This window comes from Anopheles funestus (assembly GCF_943734845.2).
Source record: "Anopheles funestus chromosome X unlocalized genomic scaffold, idAnoFuneDA-416_04 X_unloc_48, whole genome shotgun sequence".
Lineage (NCBI taxonomy): Eukaryota > Metazoa > Arthropoda > Insecta > Diptera > Culicidae > Anopheles > Anopheles funestus.
This window is the reverse complement of record NW_026045174.1, coordinates 147,501-165,000: the sequence shown is the minus strand read 5'-3', so window position 1 is coordinate 165,000 and position 17,500 is coordinate 147,501. Positions and strand designations below refer to the sequence as shown.

Here is a 17,500-nt window from a genome sequence, read left to right as displayed (position 1 = left end):
TTCCCCTCGGGCATCGATGGGTTAATCATGCACCACTATTATAAAACCCTTTGACGTTTTCCCCCAAGCACGTTGATCCAGTATTACGACGGATACGGTCAACGAAATCTTGGACATCAAAGAGGTTTTCGATTGAATTTCCCCATGTTTCACAACGTACTCTTAGCGGTATCCTACGATACGTCTCACTCTATTTGTGTGTGTGCGCGTTTACGTGCGTGCGATTTATGCGGTTCACCCCTTTACTTTCAGCGCCCTGCGGTCCCAACAAAGGTCCCGAGCACGCCATTATGCACAGTGTGGAAGCGTGTTTCCCCCACGACACTAGACGGGCTGCTCGCCATAGTGTTCTATTGTGGCACGCTCCACCCTGAAGTTTGGTTTGTTGTATATCAAGGAATTGATAGGCACTCAAGAATGTGTGCATCGGCCGGGTTTAATCGTCCGACGCGCAATATGCGTTCAACTTATCGGTGTTCATGTGTCCTGCAGTTCACATTGTGACGCGCATTTAGCTGCGGTCTTCATCGATCCATGAGCCGAGTGATCCCCTGCCTAGGGTTTTATAGTAAGGTTCCCAATGTAACACAATCCCGGTGGTACGTCCAAAGACTAACTTTCTGACTAAGTTGTCTTTATTACCCAATAGTCCCAGGCCTTGTGACTTGTGGCTCATGTCTACGCCCATGGCCACCATTCGCTAAGATAGTTTTGAAGTCACTTTGAAGGCCCAGGAACAACTCTCTTAGCACATCGGTTAACCTGGCGCCGCAGTCAACTCATGTGCTTGGATCGGATCGAGCTATTGAGTATTGGGCCTGCATACTCGCTCATCCGTATCCTTTGCGTACCGCCCCATGGCCCTTGTATGTCTGCACCACAGTTCCTGTTCGTTCCGTGCCTATGGCCGGATACGTATTGCACATCGGTTAACCTGACGCCGCAGTCAACTCATGTGCTTGGATCGGATCGAGCTATTGAGTATTGGGCCTGCATACTCGCTCATCCGTATCCTTTGCGTACCGCCCCATGGCCCTTGTATGTCTGCACCACAGTTCCTGTTCGTTCCGTGCCTATGGCCGGATACGTATTGCACATCGGTTAACCTGGCGCCGCAGTCAACTCATGTGCTTGGATCGGATCGAGCTATTGAGTATTGGGCCTGCATACTCGCTCATCCGTATCCTTTGCGTACCGCCCCATGGCCCCGTCCTTAGAGTTAATGACTAGTAGGCTTAACTCTTTGTATGTCTGCACCACAGTTCCCGTTCGTTCCGTGCCGTGGCCGGATACGTATTGCACATCGGTATACCTGTCGCTACTCAGGCAACTCGTGTGCGTGGATTGGATCGAGCTCATGGGGTGTGTAGAGATTCCATGTTATAATTGCAAGTCCATATCCACTTTATAGGTTAAAGTCATAAGTTGTGATTGCACAACCATACTTCATAAGAGTTTAATAACTCTTCAACTAACTTTCGTTCTGGTGTCTTGGTATCAAATCGCATAAGACACAAGATTCTACTGGCCAAATAGAATCTAGCACATTGGTTAACCTGGCGCCGCAGTCAACTCATGTGCTTGGATCGGATCGAGCTATTGAGTATTGGGCCTGCATACTCGCTCATCCGTATCCTTTGCGTACCGCCCCATGGCCCCGTCCTTAGAGTTAATGACTAATAGGCTTAACTCTTTGTATGTCTGCACCACAGTTCCCGTTCGTTCCGTGCCGTGGCCGGATACGTATTGCACAACAGTAGATACCATCACCTGACGTATCTAACACACCACTATTGTAACTCGTCGTCGAAGGACCTTTCAAGTGCCTGATGGCCAGGGGAGCTCTTACACGGCACGGAGACACAGTGATGCTCGCCCATCACAGTGTACAACGATCGAGTTTGCTTAAGTGTCTGGGTACCTACACACCAGACACAATGCAATGGCCACGGATCCACACAAGGCACATCACATGCAGAAAGCTTCACCAGATTATGACACATACCACACTCTTGTAACTCGTCGTCGAAGGGGCGTTCAAAGTGCCTTACGGCTAGGGGAGATCTAGCACGGCACGGAGACACAGTGATGGTTGCCCATCAAAGTGTACAACGATCGAGTTTGCTTTCCGCGCAAGCGTTCTAAGTGTCTGGGTACCTACACACCAGACACAATGCAATGGCCACGGATCCACACAAGGCACATCACATGCAGAAAGCTTCACCAGATTCTGACACATACCACACTCTTGTAACTCGTCGTCGAAGGGGCGTTCAAAGTGCCTTACGGCTAGGGGTGATCTAGCTCGGCACGGAGACACAGTGATGGTCACCCATCAAAGTGTACAACGAACGAGTTGGCTTTCAACAAATTCTGACACATAGCAAGCGAGCGACCGAGCTACACCGAAGGCAGCCCATGGTTGGTCACTCGCGGACGATCATCAGTAATGATCCTTCCGCAGGTTCACCTACGGAAACCTTGTTACGACTTTTACTTCCTCTAAATCATCAAGTTCGGTCAACTTCAGCCATGCCAGCTGCAGCTCACGAAGGAACCGCGGAAGGTAAGCCTCCAGAAACCTCACTAAATAATCCATCGGTAGTAGCGACGGGCGGTGTGTACAAAGGGCAGGGACGTAATCAGCACTAGCTAATGACTAGTGCTTACTAGAAATTCCAGGTTCATGGGGACCGTTGCAGTCCCCAATCCCGACTAGATGGGCATTTTAGTGATTTCCCGTTCCTCTCGGAATGGGGGCGCCTATTGGCGAGAACACGCTGCGACCCACATTGTAGCACGCGTGCAGCCCAGAACATCTAAGGGCATCACGGACCTGTTATCGCTCATTCTCAGCTTGCTAAACACAAGTTGTCCCGCTAAGCAGGGCAAACGTAGCCGACGACCGCCCGTGAAGGCGCCGCCCGGCTGTAACGTCAGGTGCGCCCGGAGGCGCACTGCTGACAGCGTTCTAGTTAGCATGTTTGAGTCACGTTCGTTATCGGAATTAACCAGACAAATCATTCCACGAACTAAGAACGGCCATGCACCACTACCCTTAAATTTGAGAAAGAGCTATCAATCTGTCTTACCTCGATAAGTTTGGACCTGGTAAATTTTCCCGTGTTGAGTCAAATTAAGCCGCAAGCTCCACTTCTTGTGGTGCCCTTCCGTCAATTCCTTTAAGTTTCAACTTTGCAACCATACTTCCCCCGGAACCCGATTTTGGTTTCCCGGAAGCGACTGAGAGCACCGAATAGGGGTAGCGTCTCCCAATTGCTAATTGGCATCGTTTACGGTTAGAACTAGGGCGGTATCTAATCGCCTTCGATCCTCTAACTTTCGTTCTTGATTAAAGAAAGCATCCATGGCAAACGCTTTCGCTTCAGTTGGTCCTACGACGGTCTACGAATTTCACCTCTCGCGCCGTAATACCAATGCCCCCAACTACTTCTGTTAATCATTACCTCTAGGTTTCTGACAAACCAACGAAATCGTATAAACCGAGGTCATATTCCATTATTCCATGCAAGATTATTCTCGGCCAACGCCAACCCCACGGGGGGGCCGGACGCTTTGTCTTAGCCTGCTTTGAGCACTCTAATTTGTTCAAGGTAAATGTGAGTATCTTGAGCACCTGTGAGTATCTTGAGCACCATGAGGAGCCCGTGCCGGAGTTAACCGGTAGCACGGTACTCGTTCACAGAGTAACGCCCAAGTACACCATTGTGAGTCGCAGCCGTGAGCGCGCGCACGAACGGCCCCGGCGTGTAACCGGGCGCCCGTGGCGGTCACGTGTCTGGACGGGCAATCAACTTCGAACGTTTTAACCGCAACAACTTTAATATACGCTAGTGGAGCTGGAATTACCGCGGCTGCTGGCACCAGACTTGCCCTCCACTTGATCCTTGTTGAAGGATTTATACTCAACTCATTCCAATTATGGACCATCGTTAGAGAGGTCCATATTGTTATTTCTCGTCACTACCTCCCCGTACTGGGATTGGGTAATTTACGCGCCTGCTGCCTTCCTTGGATGTGGTAGCCATTTCTCAGGCTCCCTCTCCGGAATCGAACCCTGATTCCCCGTTACCCGTCGCAACCATGGTAGTCCTCTACACTACCATCAATAGTTGATAGGGCAGACATTTGAAAGATCTGTCGTCAGTCGACAAGCGACCATACGATCTGCGTCCTTATCCAGACTTCAACTCAAGCCGCCCGGAGGCGATTGGTTTAACTAATAAGTGCACCAGTTCAGCTACCCGCGAGGGCAACAGTCCCGGCATGTTGCATGTATTAGCTCTGGATTTTCCACAGTTATCCAAGTAACTAGTGGTAGGATGATCTTGTGAATTATAGCTGTTATACTGAGCCTTATGCGGTTTCACATTCATTTATGTTTGTACTTAGACATGCATGGCTTAACCTTTGAGACAAGCGTATATTACTGGTAGGATCAACCAGAATTCGTTCCACTACAGACACACACTCGCTTAGTGGGAAATAAATTTCCACACAACTCTCTCTCTCTAGAACCATATGGAATGGCTCTTTGGTGTTGGGTAAGGCACCAATTTGTTGGGGTGTAACGGTCACCACCAACTTTAAGTTTGTTAGGGCACAACGGAAACCACTAACTAAACTTTAGGAAACTAAATTTCCTCACACATTATCTCTCACCATATTAGCACTAGGTGCTATCCACGATTGTACAACGTTTCAACTCTTGAATCGACCGTAGGGCCGCGGAATTGCTTCCGGGCCCCTATTCTCGCTATTAATTGTTCATCTCTTTCAATACATCGAGTTCGTTCCATTGGGTAGTTCGCATGGCGAACGTTTTGATGCAGCCCCCTGGGGGACCACGGCACTTTACACCGGGTATGGTGTATGCGCAACCTACAGATAACAATAAACCCCTTATGCGTGTGTAAACCGATGTTGGGCTGCTCAACATCTTTCATGGTTACATCACTTGCACCAGAACCCACGGTGCCGATTTGGTAATATGTTGTACATTTACTCTCAAGATGTACGCTTCGGCCCCTTATTCAGGGGCTCAAGCTATTACCAGCAAGAACAATCCTCATCCAGACTTGAACTCGAAACACCCGCAGGCGAACGGTTTAACTAATAAGTGCACCAGTCTTGAATCCATGCGTCGGTGGAAACAATGCCGGCGTGTTGCATGTATTAGCTCTGAACTTAGCGAGTGATTGCCTTGCAGCTGTCATACTGAGCGTAGAGCGTGATTATCGCTCACTTGAACCATGTTGAATGGCTCTTTGGTGTAGGGTAAGGCACCAATTTGTTGGGGCGTAACGGTCACCACCAACTTAAGACTTGCTTATAGGTATTTCAACGTTTTCAACTCTTAAATCGACCGTGTTTCATTATCATCTCTTCTTCTTATTAAATGCATCGAGTTCGTTCCATTGGGTAGTTCGCGTGGCGAACGGTTTGATGCAGCCCCCCGGGGGGGACCACGGCACTTTACACCGGGCATGGTGTATGCGCAACCTACAGATCACCAATATATTTGTGATCGATAATGCACACTTCTTACACGACTGACCAGTCGACAGCGCTGCCTTCCTATTATGCGTGTGTAAACCGATGTTGGGCTGCTCAACATCTTTCACGGTTACATCACTTGCACCCGAACCCATGGTGCCGATTTGGTAATATGTTGTACATGGTCTCAAGATGTACGCTTCGACCCCTTATTCAGGGGCTCAAGCTATTACCAGCAAGATCAATCCTCATCCAGACTTGAACTCGAAACACCCGGAGGCGAACGGTTTAACTAATAAGTGCACCAGTCTTGAATCCATGCGTCGGTGGAAACAATGCCGGCATGTTGCATGTATTAGCTCTGAACATAGCGAGTGATTGCCTTGTAGCTGTCGAACTGAGCGTAGAATGTGATTATCGCTCACTTGAAAGGGTCAAGCCCTTTCGAGTCGTCCGGTTTTTACGCCAGACGACTCGGTTCACCATCTTTCGGGAAGGGACCGTCTCGGTCGCAAGCTGCTCCGGTCCCCAAACAACCTGCGACAAATGATAGGAAATGCCGACATCAATATGTGTTCAGTTTGGTTTATCGCTCATAGGTCTTTTTGACCATCGATCCCTGATTATAACTCTCAATTAAACAGTCAGGAGAGTAAGGCATGCCCATCGATATCTCATCGACAGGCGATACCGCAAGAACGGCCAACGACACATCAGGTGATCGATTATTGCTACGACTTTTGCTTAATCGTTTCCACTCCTTAGAGAAAGAAACCCCCGGGGACCGTCTCGGTCGCAAGCTGCTCCGGTCCCTAAACAACCTGCGACAAATGATAGGAAATGCCGACATCAATACGTGTTCAGTTTGGTTTATCGCTCATTGGTCTGTTTGACCATCGATCCCTGATTAAACTCTCAGTAATCCAGTCGGGAGAGTAAGGCATGCCCATCGATATCTCATCGACAGGCGATACCGCTTGAACGGCCAACGACACATCAGAGGATCGTATCTTGCTACAACTTTTGCTTAATCGTTTCTTCTCCTTGGAGAAAGAAACCCCCGGGGACCGTCTCGGCCGCAAGCTGCTCCGGTCCCTAAACAACCTGCGGCATCAAATGATAGGAAAAGCCGACATCAATACGTGTTCAGTTTGGTTTATCGCTCATTGGTCTTGTTTGACCATCGATCCCTGATTAATACTCTCAATTAGAAGGTCGGTAGAGTAAGGCATGCCCATCGATATCTCATCGACAGGCGATACCGCATGAACGGCCAACGACACATCAGAGGATCGTATCTTGCTACAACTCTTGCTTAATAGTTTCCACTCCTTGGAGAAAGAAACCCCCGGGGACCGTCTCGGCCGCAAGTTGCTCCGGTCCCTAAACAACCTGCGGCATCAAATGATAGGAAAAGCCGACATCAATACGTGTTCAGTTTGGTTTATCGCTCATAGGTCTGTTTGACCATCGATCCTAGAATTCAACTTTCGAGTAAGGCATGCCCGTCGATATCTCATCGATAGGCGATACCGGTAGAACGGCCAACGACACACATCTAGGATCGCATTTACTCTTCCTTGAATGGATAACCAATACCCTAGGACCGTTTCATCGCGAGCTGCTCCGGTCCTCAAACAACTCGCGAACCACCGATAGGATGATATTAGGAATGGCCGACTTTCATCCTTTAACTCTCAGTTCTGCTTACCAAAACATAGGTACTTGGACCTTAAAGACCACTATATGTTCCCCGATCGGGGGCAATCGGAACGTCTATCCATCATCAACATCGTTTCACTCATTCCGAACCACCAAATTGGACAGACAGTACCATATTCACCAACCGATTGCTTCAACTTCGCAAACTGTATGGTAAGTTCTACTAATTTCACATCTTACCATCGACTAATAGTGCATAAATCCACTTGGAAATCACTTTTCCTTGGTCCTCGGACCTTCTACGACAACGTCCAACAAATATCCGAAGTCGTTTCCCAACTTAGACCAAGCATTTCGTATCTTTACTTCTAATCGATTTTTTCTCGCATAATTGACGATCAAAATCTAAAAACCACATTTTGAGCCAGAAGCAGTCGTCCGATCGTCCTGGGGGTAGTCTCAATCGATTTAGAAGGGTCCAATTCATAAAGATACATACTCAGTCAAAATCATGCTTCTGGCTCACCTACCCCCTATATAGTAAACGAAAGCGTACAGGCGTGGAAAACGTGCCATTTTTCTCCATCACGGACTTTTTTTTTCTCGTTGCACCGACTCTAGTAAAAAAGTGAAATTTTTTACTAGTTACCAACTTTTGCAAATTATCATCGGATATCACTTTTTATGGTCTATAGTAAGTTCTTATCACGTTTTAGTAGTTTTTGAAAAAAAAATTTTTTTGAACTTTTCAAAATTTTTCAAAACAAAGTTTTTGTAGGCGGTTTTGTGTATGGAGGGTTACTAGTCTCGGGGTCACTGTTTGACCGAAAAACCACTATATATCATTCGAAAGGTAATTTCAAGGGCTACAAAAAATTGTTCTACGGCACCCCCCTCCGACGTCTAGTATTCGAGTTATTGGCCAAAAACCATCACTTGAGCGATTTTTCGTTCAGGGTACCCGACTCTAGTAAAAAAGTGAAATTTTTCTCGATTGACCAAGTGTTGCAAATGACCATCGGATTTCACTTTTTATGGTCTATAGTGAGTTCTGATCACGATTTGGTACTTTTTGAAAAAATTTTTTTGACGCACTTTTCAAAATTTTGCAAAACCAAAACTTTTTAGGCGGTTTTGTGTATGGAGGGTTACTAGTCTCGGGGTCACTGTTTGACCAAAAAACCACTATATATCATTCGAAAGGTAATTTCAAGGGCTACAAAAAATTGTTCTACGGCACCCCCCTCCGACGTCTAGTATTCGAGTTATTGACCAAAAACCGCAACTATAGCGGTTTTTCGTACAGGGTACCCGACTCTAGTAAAATGATGCGATTTTTACTAGTCTAGGAACTTTTTGGTCAAAAAATCAAGTATATGTCATTCGATAGATAATTTCAAGGGCTACCAAAAATTGTTCCACGACACCCCCCTGCGACGTCTAGTATTCGAGTTATTAGCCAAAAACCGCAACTTAAGCGGTTTTTCGTCCAGGGTACCCGACTCTAGTAAAATGATGCGATTTTTACTAGTCTAGGGAACTTTTTGGCCAAAAATCAAGTATATGTCATTCGATAGATAATTTCAAGGGCTACCAAAAATTGTTCCACGACACCCCCCTGCGACGTCTAGTATTCGAGTTATTAGCCAAAAACCGCAACTATAGCGGTTTTTCGTCCAGGGTACCCGACTCTAGTAAAATGATGCGATTTTTACTAGTCTAGGGAACTTTTTGGCCAAAAATCAAGTATATGTCATTCGATAGATAATTTCAAGGGCTACCAAAAATTGTTCCACGACACCCCCCTGCGACGTCTAGTATTCGAGTTATTAGCCAAAAACCGCAACTATAGCGGTTTTTCGTCCAGGGTACCCGACTCTAGTAAAATGATGCGATTTTTACTAGTCTAGGGAACTTTTTGGTCCAAAAATCAAGTATATGTCATTCGATAGATAATTTCAAGGGCTACCAAAAATTGTTCCACGACACCCCCCTGCGACGTCTAGTATTCGAGTTATGGGCCAAAAACCATTCATACTTGAGCATTTTGCTCATTTTGCCTGTACGGGTACCGGGGACTAGTAAAATCAGGCCAATTTTACTAGAGTGGGGGTACTTTTTGGTCAAAAAAACAACTTTTGCTCGTTCGATAGGGAATCGATAGGGCAACAAAAAATCGTTCTACGACCCCCCCTTCCGATGTCCAGTATTCGAGTTATGGGCCAAAAACAGTTTATAGTTAATTTTTCACTCGATTTTTCACCAAGTATCGCACATTACTCCGGTTCTATGCATTGGATCGTCAATCTTTAAGATTTTATGGGTAGTTTCAACTGTTTGCTACATTTCATCCATACATCACGAACCGATTCAATGTCTGTGGTAGAAGTTATTAGAGGAATAAAAAAATTTACCCTTGGCTTTGGACCGTACAAGTTTACCCATTTTTGGCCCATATTTGCCCCATAGCTCCGCCGGTATCCAAGATATGGCCACACTTTCTTCTGGCCATGGGTAGATGGCACTTGTGGCTAGATTTCTTCCATGCACCACTAATCGCTACCATGTCTGTGGCCGGAGCTATTCACGAAAGCGCCTCGCGCACTTGGTCGGATTTTTGGTCCAACTTCACCATTTTTGGCCCATATTTGCCCCATAGCTCCGCCGGTATCCAAGATATGGCCACACTTTCTTCTGGCCATGGGTAGATGGCACTTGTGGCTAGATTTCTTCCATGCACCACTAATCGCTACCATGTCTGTGGCCGGAGCTATTCACGAAAGCGCCTCGCGCACTTGGTCGGATTTTTGGTCCAACTTGCACCATTTTTGGCCCATATTTGCCCCATAGCTCCGCCGGTATCCAAGATATGGCCACACTTTCTTCTGGCCATGGGTAGATGGCACTTGTGGCTAGATTTCTTCCATGCACCACTAATCGCTACCATGTCTGTGGCCGGAGCTATTCGACGAACAACCATCGCATTTACCTAGGTACTTTTTCGGATTTTTGGTCCAACTTGCACCATTTTTGGCCCATATTTGCCCCATAGCTCCGCCGGTATCCAAGATATGGCCACACTTTCTTCTGGCCATGGGTAGATGGCACTTGTGGCTAGATTTCTTCCATGCACCACTAATCGCTACCATGTCTGTGGCCGGAGCTATTCGACGAACAACCATCGCATTTACCTAGGTACTTTTTCGGATTTTTGGTCCAACTTGCACCATTTTTGGCCCATATTTGCCCCATAGCTCCGCCGGTATCCAAGATATGGCCACACTTTCTTCTGGCCATGGGTAGATGGCACTTGTGGCTAGATTTCTTCCATGCACCACTAATCGCTACCATGTCTGTGGCCGGAGCTATTCACGAAAGCGCCTCGCGCACTTGGTCGGATTTTTGGTCCAACTAGCACCATTTTTGGCCCATATTTGCCCCATAGCTCCGCCGGTATCCAAGATATGGCCACACTTTCTTCTGGCCATGGGTAGATGGCACTTGTGGCTAGATTTCTTCCATGCACCACTAATCGCTACCATGTCTGTGGCCGGAGCTATTCACGAAAGCGCCTCGCGCACTTGGTCGGATTTTTGGTCCAACTTGCACCATTTTTGGCCCATATTTGCCCCATAGCTCCGCCGGTATCCAAGATATGGCCACACTTTCTTCTGGCCATGGGTAGATGGCACTTGTGGCTAGATTTCTTCCATGCACCACTAATCGCTACCATGTCTGTGGCCGGAGCTATTCACGAAAGCGTCTCGCGCACTTGGTCGGATTTTTGGTCCAACTTGCACCATTTTTGGCCCGTATTTGCACCATAGCTCCGCCGGTATCCAAGATATGGCCACACTTTCTTCTGGCCATGGGTAGATGGCACTTGTGGCTAGATTTCTTCCATGCACCACTAATCGCTACCATGTCTGTGGCCGGAGCTATTCACGAAAGCGCCTCGCGCACTTGGTCGGATTTTTGGTCCAACTTGCACCATTTTTGGCCCATATTTGCCCCATAGCTCCGCCGGTATCCAAGATATGGCCACACTTTCTTCTGGCCATGGGTAGATGGCACTTGTGGCTAGATTTCTTCCATGCACCACTAATCGCTACCATGTCTGTGGCCGGAGCTATTCACGAAAGCGCCTCGCGCACTTGGTCGGATTTTTGGTCCAACTAGCACCATTTTTGGCCCATATTTGCCCCATAGCTCCGCCGGTATCCAAGATATGGCCACACTTTCTTCTGGCCATGGGTAGATGGCACTTGTGGCTAGATTTCTTCCATGCACCACTAATCGCTACCATGTCTGTGGCCGGAGCTATTCGACGAACAACCATCGCATTTACCTAGGTACTTTTTCGGATTTTTGGTCCAACTTGCACCATTTTTGGCCCATATTTGCCCCATAGCTCCGCCGGTATCCAAGATATGGCCACACTTTCTTCTGGCCATGGGTAGATGGCACTTGTGGCTAGATTTCTTCCATGCACCACTAATCGCTACCATGTCTGTGGCCGGAGCTATTCGACGAACAACCATCGCATTTACCTAGGTACTTTTTCGGATTTTTGGTCCAACTTGCACCATTTTTGGCCCATATTTGCCCCATAGCTCCGCCGGTATCCAAGATATGGCCACACTTTCTTCTGGCCATGGGTAGATGGCACTTGTGGCTAGATTTCTTCCATGCACCACTAATCGCTACCATGTCTGTGGCCGGAGCTATTCGACGAACAACCATCGCATTTACCTAGGTACTTTTTCGGATTTTTGGTCCAACTTGCACCATTTTTGGCCCATATTTGCCCCATAGCTCCGCCGGTATCCAAGATATGGCCACACTTTCTTCTGGCCATGGGTAGATGGCACTTGTGGCTAGATTTCTTCCATGCACCACTAATCGCTACCATGTCTGTGGCCGGAGCTATTCACGAAAGCGCCTCGCGCACTTGGTCGGATTTTTGGTCCAACTTGCACCATTTTTGGCCCATATTTGCCCCATAGCTCCGCCGGTATCCAAGATATGGCCACACTTTCTTCTGGCCATGGGTAGATGGCACTTGTGGCTAGATTTCTTCCATGCACCACTAATCGCTACCATGTCTGTGGCCGGAGCTATTCACGAAAGCGCCTCGCGCACTTGGTCGGATTTTTGGTCCAACTTCACCATTTTTGGCCCATATTTGCCCCATAGCTCCGCCGGTATCCAAGATAGCGCCACACTTTCTTCTGGCCATGGGTAGATGGCACTTGTGGCTAGATTTCTTCCATGCACCACTAATCGCTACCATGTCTGTGGCCGGAGCTATTCGACGAACAACCATCGCATTTACCTAGGTACTTTTTCGGATTTTTGGTCCAACTTCACCATTTTTGGCCCATATTTGCCCCATAGCTCCGCCGGTATCCAAGATAGGGCCACACTTTCTTCTGGCCATGGGTAGATGGCACTTGTGGCTAGATTTCTTCCACGCACCACTAATCGCTACCATGTCTGTGGCCGGAGCTATTCGACGAACAACCATCGCATTCACCTTCTCGTTGCACTTCTTCGGGAATTTGGTGCAACCAAGTTTTCACTATAACTTGGTCATTTTCCGTCCATCGGACATGCGGTTTTGGGTGTCGATACTTGACACCGCGCGCTACAATATGTTCCTCCACGACCATGTGGTCCGATGCTTCCAACAGGAGCTATTCGAGGAGTACCGATTTTTCACCATTAAAAATGCTCAATTTTGCACCAACTTTTGCCTATAACTCAGGCTGTATCGATTGGATCTTCAATCTTGAAAAAGTTTTGGATAGGTGGCACCAAATGCTACATTTCGTTCTTCCACGTCAACTTTGTCCGATGTCTAGCAAAAAAGTTATTCGCGAACCAAGTCCAGAACCCATGCAATGGCTGCCCTCATTGCATACATCACGGCGGTTAACTCTCGTTACTCTATACCGTGGACTTGGTACTTTTTCAGGCATTCGTTGCTACTTCTCGGTTCATGATATTCGTTTACGGTCTTCACTAGGGCATTTGGTGCTCCTTATCGGTTCATGATATTCGTTTACGGTCTTCACTAGGGCATTTGGTGCTCCTTATCGGTTCATGATATTCGTTTACGGTCTTCACTAGGGCATTTGGTGCTCCTTATCGGTTCATGATATTCGTTTACGGTCTTCACTAGGGCATTTGGTGCTCCTTATCGGTTCATGATATTCGTTTACGGTCTTCACTAGGGCATTTGGTGCTCCTTATCGGTTCATGATATTCGTTTACGGTCTTCACTAGGGCATTTGGTACTGGGCTTCCCACTTTCTACTGATCGATCCATACTCACTTGCGTGCACCTAGCCTAGGAAGGTTTCCTATGGCTTCCCATCTTTCTACTGATCGATCCATACTCACTTGCGTGCACCTAGCCTAGGAAGGTTTCCTATGGCTTCCCATCTTTCTACTGATCGATCCATACTCACTTGCGTGCACCTAGCCTAGGAAGGTTTCCTTGGGCTTCCCATCTTTCTACTGATCGATCCATACTCACTTGCGTGCACCTAGCCTAGGAAGGTTTCCTATGGCTTCCCATCTTTCTACTGATCGATCCATACTCACTTGCGTGCACCTAGCCTAGGAAGGTTTCCTATGGCTTCCCATCTTTCTACTGATCGATCCATACTCACTTGCGTGCACCTAGCCTAGGAAGGTTTCCTATGGCTTCCCATCTTTCTACTGATCGATCCATACTCACTTGCGTGCACCTAGCCTAGGAAGGTTTCCTATGGCTTCCCATCTTTCTACTGATCGATCCATACTCACTTGCGTGCACCTAGCCTAGGAAGGTTTCCTATGGCTTCCCATCTTTCTACTGATCGATCCATACTCACTTGCGTGCACCTAGCCTAGGAAGGTTTCCTATGGCTTCCCATCTTTCTACTGATCGATCCATACTCACTTGCGTGCACCTAGCCTAGGAAGGTTTCCTATGGCTTCCCATCTTTCTACTGATCGATCCATACTCACTTGCGTGCACCTAGCCTAGGAAGGTTTCCCTTCGGTACCGACTTCCATCTACGCACTCGATATAACCTAGGTACTTGGTACCGATGTTGGTTAACACTCAAGCATTTCTTGCATCCTGCGTGCAAGGTACCAATTTTCACTTCTTAGGTACGTTTATGGGCCCGCATTTATCCAATATCGCTCCGATGGCCTTTCGCATTATTTCATCCGATAGCCCTTGCCAAAAGCTACCAAAAGTTCCTCCACGGCCATGTGCTCCGACGCTTAGTTTAGGAAATATTCGAAAAAGTTCAAAATAGGAAGCATTTTCTTATTGGAAAATCACCTTAAATCGATGGCCATTTTTTGGTCAAAAACTTTAACGTCTTCCCGACTTTGCGGGAATTGCGAATTTTAGGCACCCAGAGAAAATCTTTTACTTTAAGGGGGCGGCCGCGAAGTTGCCCAAAGTCTCGGACACAAAAATTCTCAAGTTCCCCACTCTAGTAAATCGCCCTATGAGTATCTCCTGGCCCGCGAGCTCTGCGAGCGGGCCAGCTTCGGCGATTTTTGCCTTTTCGCCTAGGCGGTTCTTCTACGAAATTGGTCCACAGCTTTTGCTCAGAAAGCTAGCATTTGTTGCAACAGTTAGGTGCTTGGTACCACATTTTGGTATCCATTTGGGCATTTGTTGCAACTACTCGGTACTTTGGCCCACATTTCGCTCTACTCGGGCCTCTATGGTGCTACTTGTCGGTACTTTTGGCCAACTTAGGCCAATTGGGTGCAACTTGTGGGTACTCTGTGGGTACTTTAGGGCATATTGTGTCTTTCGGGTGAACCTTCGCGATACTTCATGGGTACTGATGGCCAACTTAGGAACATTCAGTGCAACCTTTGGGCCTAAGGAAATTTGTCCAACTCTTTGGACTTAGAAAATTTTCTGGACTTAGAAAATTTTCTGGACTTGTAAAAATTTTCAAATGTTCAATTTGGCCCACATTTCGCTCTACTCGGGCCTCTATGGTGCTACTTGGCGGTACTTTTGGCCAACTTAGGCCAATTGGGTGCTCTTTGTGGGTACTCTATCGGTACTTTTGGCCAACTTAGGCCAATGGGGTGCTATATGTGGGTGCTCTATCGGTACTTTTGGCCATGTTAGGCCCATTCGGTGCTATTTGTGGGTACTCTATCGGTACTTTTGGCCATGTTAGGCCCACTCGGTGCTATTTGTGGGTACTCTATCGGTACTTTTGGCCAACTTAGGCCAATGGGGTGCTATATGTGGGTGCTCTATCGGTACTTTTGGCCATGTTAGGCCCACTCGGTGCTATATGTGGGTGCTCTATCGGTACTTTTGGCCATGTTAGGCCCATTCGGTGCTATTTGTGGGTACTCTATCGGTACTTTTGGCCAACATAGGCCAATTGGGTGCTACTTGTGGGTGCTCTATCGGTACTTTTGGCCAACTTAGGCCAACTGGGTGCTATTTGTGGGTACTCTATCGGTACTTTTGGCCAACATAGGCCAATTGGGTGCTACTTTTGGGTGCTCTATCGGTACTTTTGGCCAACTTAGGCCAACTGGGTGCTATTTGTGGGTACTCTATCGGTACTTTTGGCCAACTTAGGCCAACTCAGTGCTTCTTGTGGGTACTCTATCGGTACTTTTGGCCAACTTAGGCCCATTCGGTGCTATTTGTGGGTACTCTATCGGTACTTTTGGCCAACTTAGGCCAACTCAGTGCTACTTGTGGGTACTCTATCGGTACTTTTGGCCATGTTAGGCCCACTCGGTGCTATTTGTGGGTACTCTATCGGTACTTTTGGCCAACTTAGGCCCATGGGGTGCTCTTTGTGGGTACTCTATCGGTACTTTTGGCCATGTTAGGCCCACTCGGTGCTATTTGTGGGTACTCTATCGGTACTTTTGGCCAACTTAGGCCAATTGGGTGCTACTTGTGGGTGCTCTATCGGTACTTTTGGCCAACTTAGGCCAACTCAGTGCTACTTGTGGGTACTCTATCGGTACTTTTGGCCAACTTAGGCCCATGGGGTGCTATTTGTGGGTACTCTATCGGTACTTTTGGCCAACTTAGGCCAACTGGGTGCTATTTGTGGGTACTCTATCGGTACTTTTGGCCATGTTAGGCCCATTCGGTGCTATTTGTGGGTACTCTATCGGTACTTTTGGCCAACTTAGGCCAATTGGGTGCTCTTTGTGGGTACTCTATCGGTACTTTTGGCCATCTTAGGCCCATTCGGTGCTATTTGGGGGTACTCTATCGGTACTTTTGGCCAACATAGGCCAATTGGGTGCTACTTGTGGGTGCTCTATCGGTACTTTTGGCCAACTTAGGCCAACTGGGTGCTATTTGTGGGTACTCTATCGGTACTTTTGGCCAACTTAGGCCAACTCAGTGCTTCTTGTGGGTACTCTATCGGTACTTTTGGCCAACTTAGGCCCATTCGGTGCTATTTGTGGGTACTCTATCGGTACTTTTGGCCAACTTAGGCCAACTCAGTGCTATTTGTGGGTACTCTATCGGTACTTTTGGCCAACTTAGGCCAACGCGGTGCTATTTGTGGGTACTCTATCGGTACTTTGGGACATATTATGTCCTTCGGGTGAACCTTCTCGATACCTCATGGGTACTTGTGGCCAACTTAGGAAAATTCAGTGCAACCTATGGGCCTTTGGAAATTGTTTCAACACTTTGGACTTAGAAAATTTTCTGGACTTAGAAAATTTTTTGGACTTAGAAAAATTTTCAACTTCTGTATCTTCTTCATCATGTTCCATTTTGTGGGACTTAGAAAATTTTCTGGACTTAGAAAATTTTTTGGACTTAGGAAATTTTTCAACACTTGTAAAATTTTTGTTCCTTCTTTGAAGAAGAATACTTTCCACTATTAGCTTCTTTCTCTTTTTCTTCTTAGTTGTCTTCTTATTTTCGGTCCGAGAGCGCCGACACTTGTAAAATAATCTAAGTCCGAAGACTTTTGGAATGAACCAAAAGTCAACGAACACAACACACCAAGCCTATCAACATCAAGTGGCAACCCGAAGGAAGCGCAGCGGCCAGCCCATGTACAACGCGAAGTTGTAGCATGCAACCAACCAACCGCTAACCTCCAACGGCACTCAATGTATTCGTTACACACACATGGGCGCACCTGCACCACACTGTCGTGACCATCCAACGAGCCGTCGGTTCGGTCGTGTGTTACAAGCACCCCATCACATAGGCATAGAGTCACCACACAGTGTTCTTCAACACTCTCGTCACATGGTGCAAGTCACGGTACGCACCACCAATGTGCAC

At 47.3% G+C, this 17,500-nt stretch overlaps 1 non-coding gene across 1 annotated transcript; it reads right to left on the bottom strand.

The window, feature by feature from the left end:
• Positions 1–405: 405 nt before the first annotated feature.
• Positions 406–563, bottom strand: LOC125773716 (5.8S ribosomal RNA). The gene has a single exon (XR_007420320.1). It is a non-coding gene; the product is annotated as a 5.8S ribosomal RNA (ribosomal RNA).
• Positions 564–17,500: the final 16,937 nt, after the last annotated feature.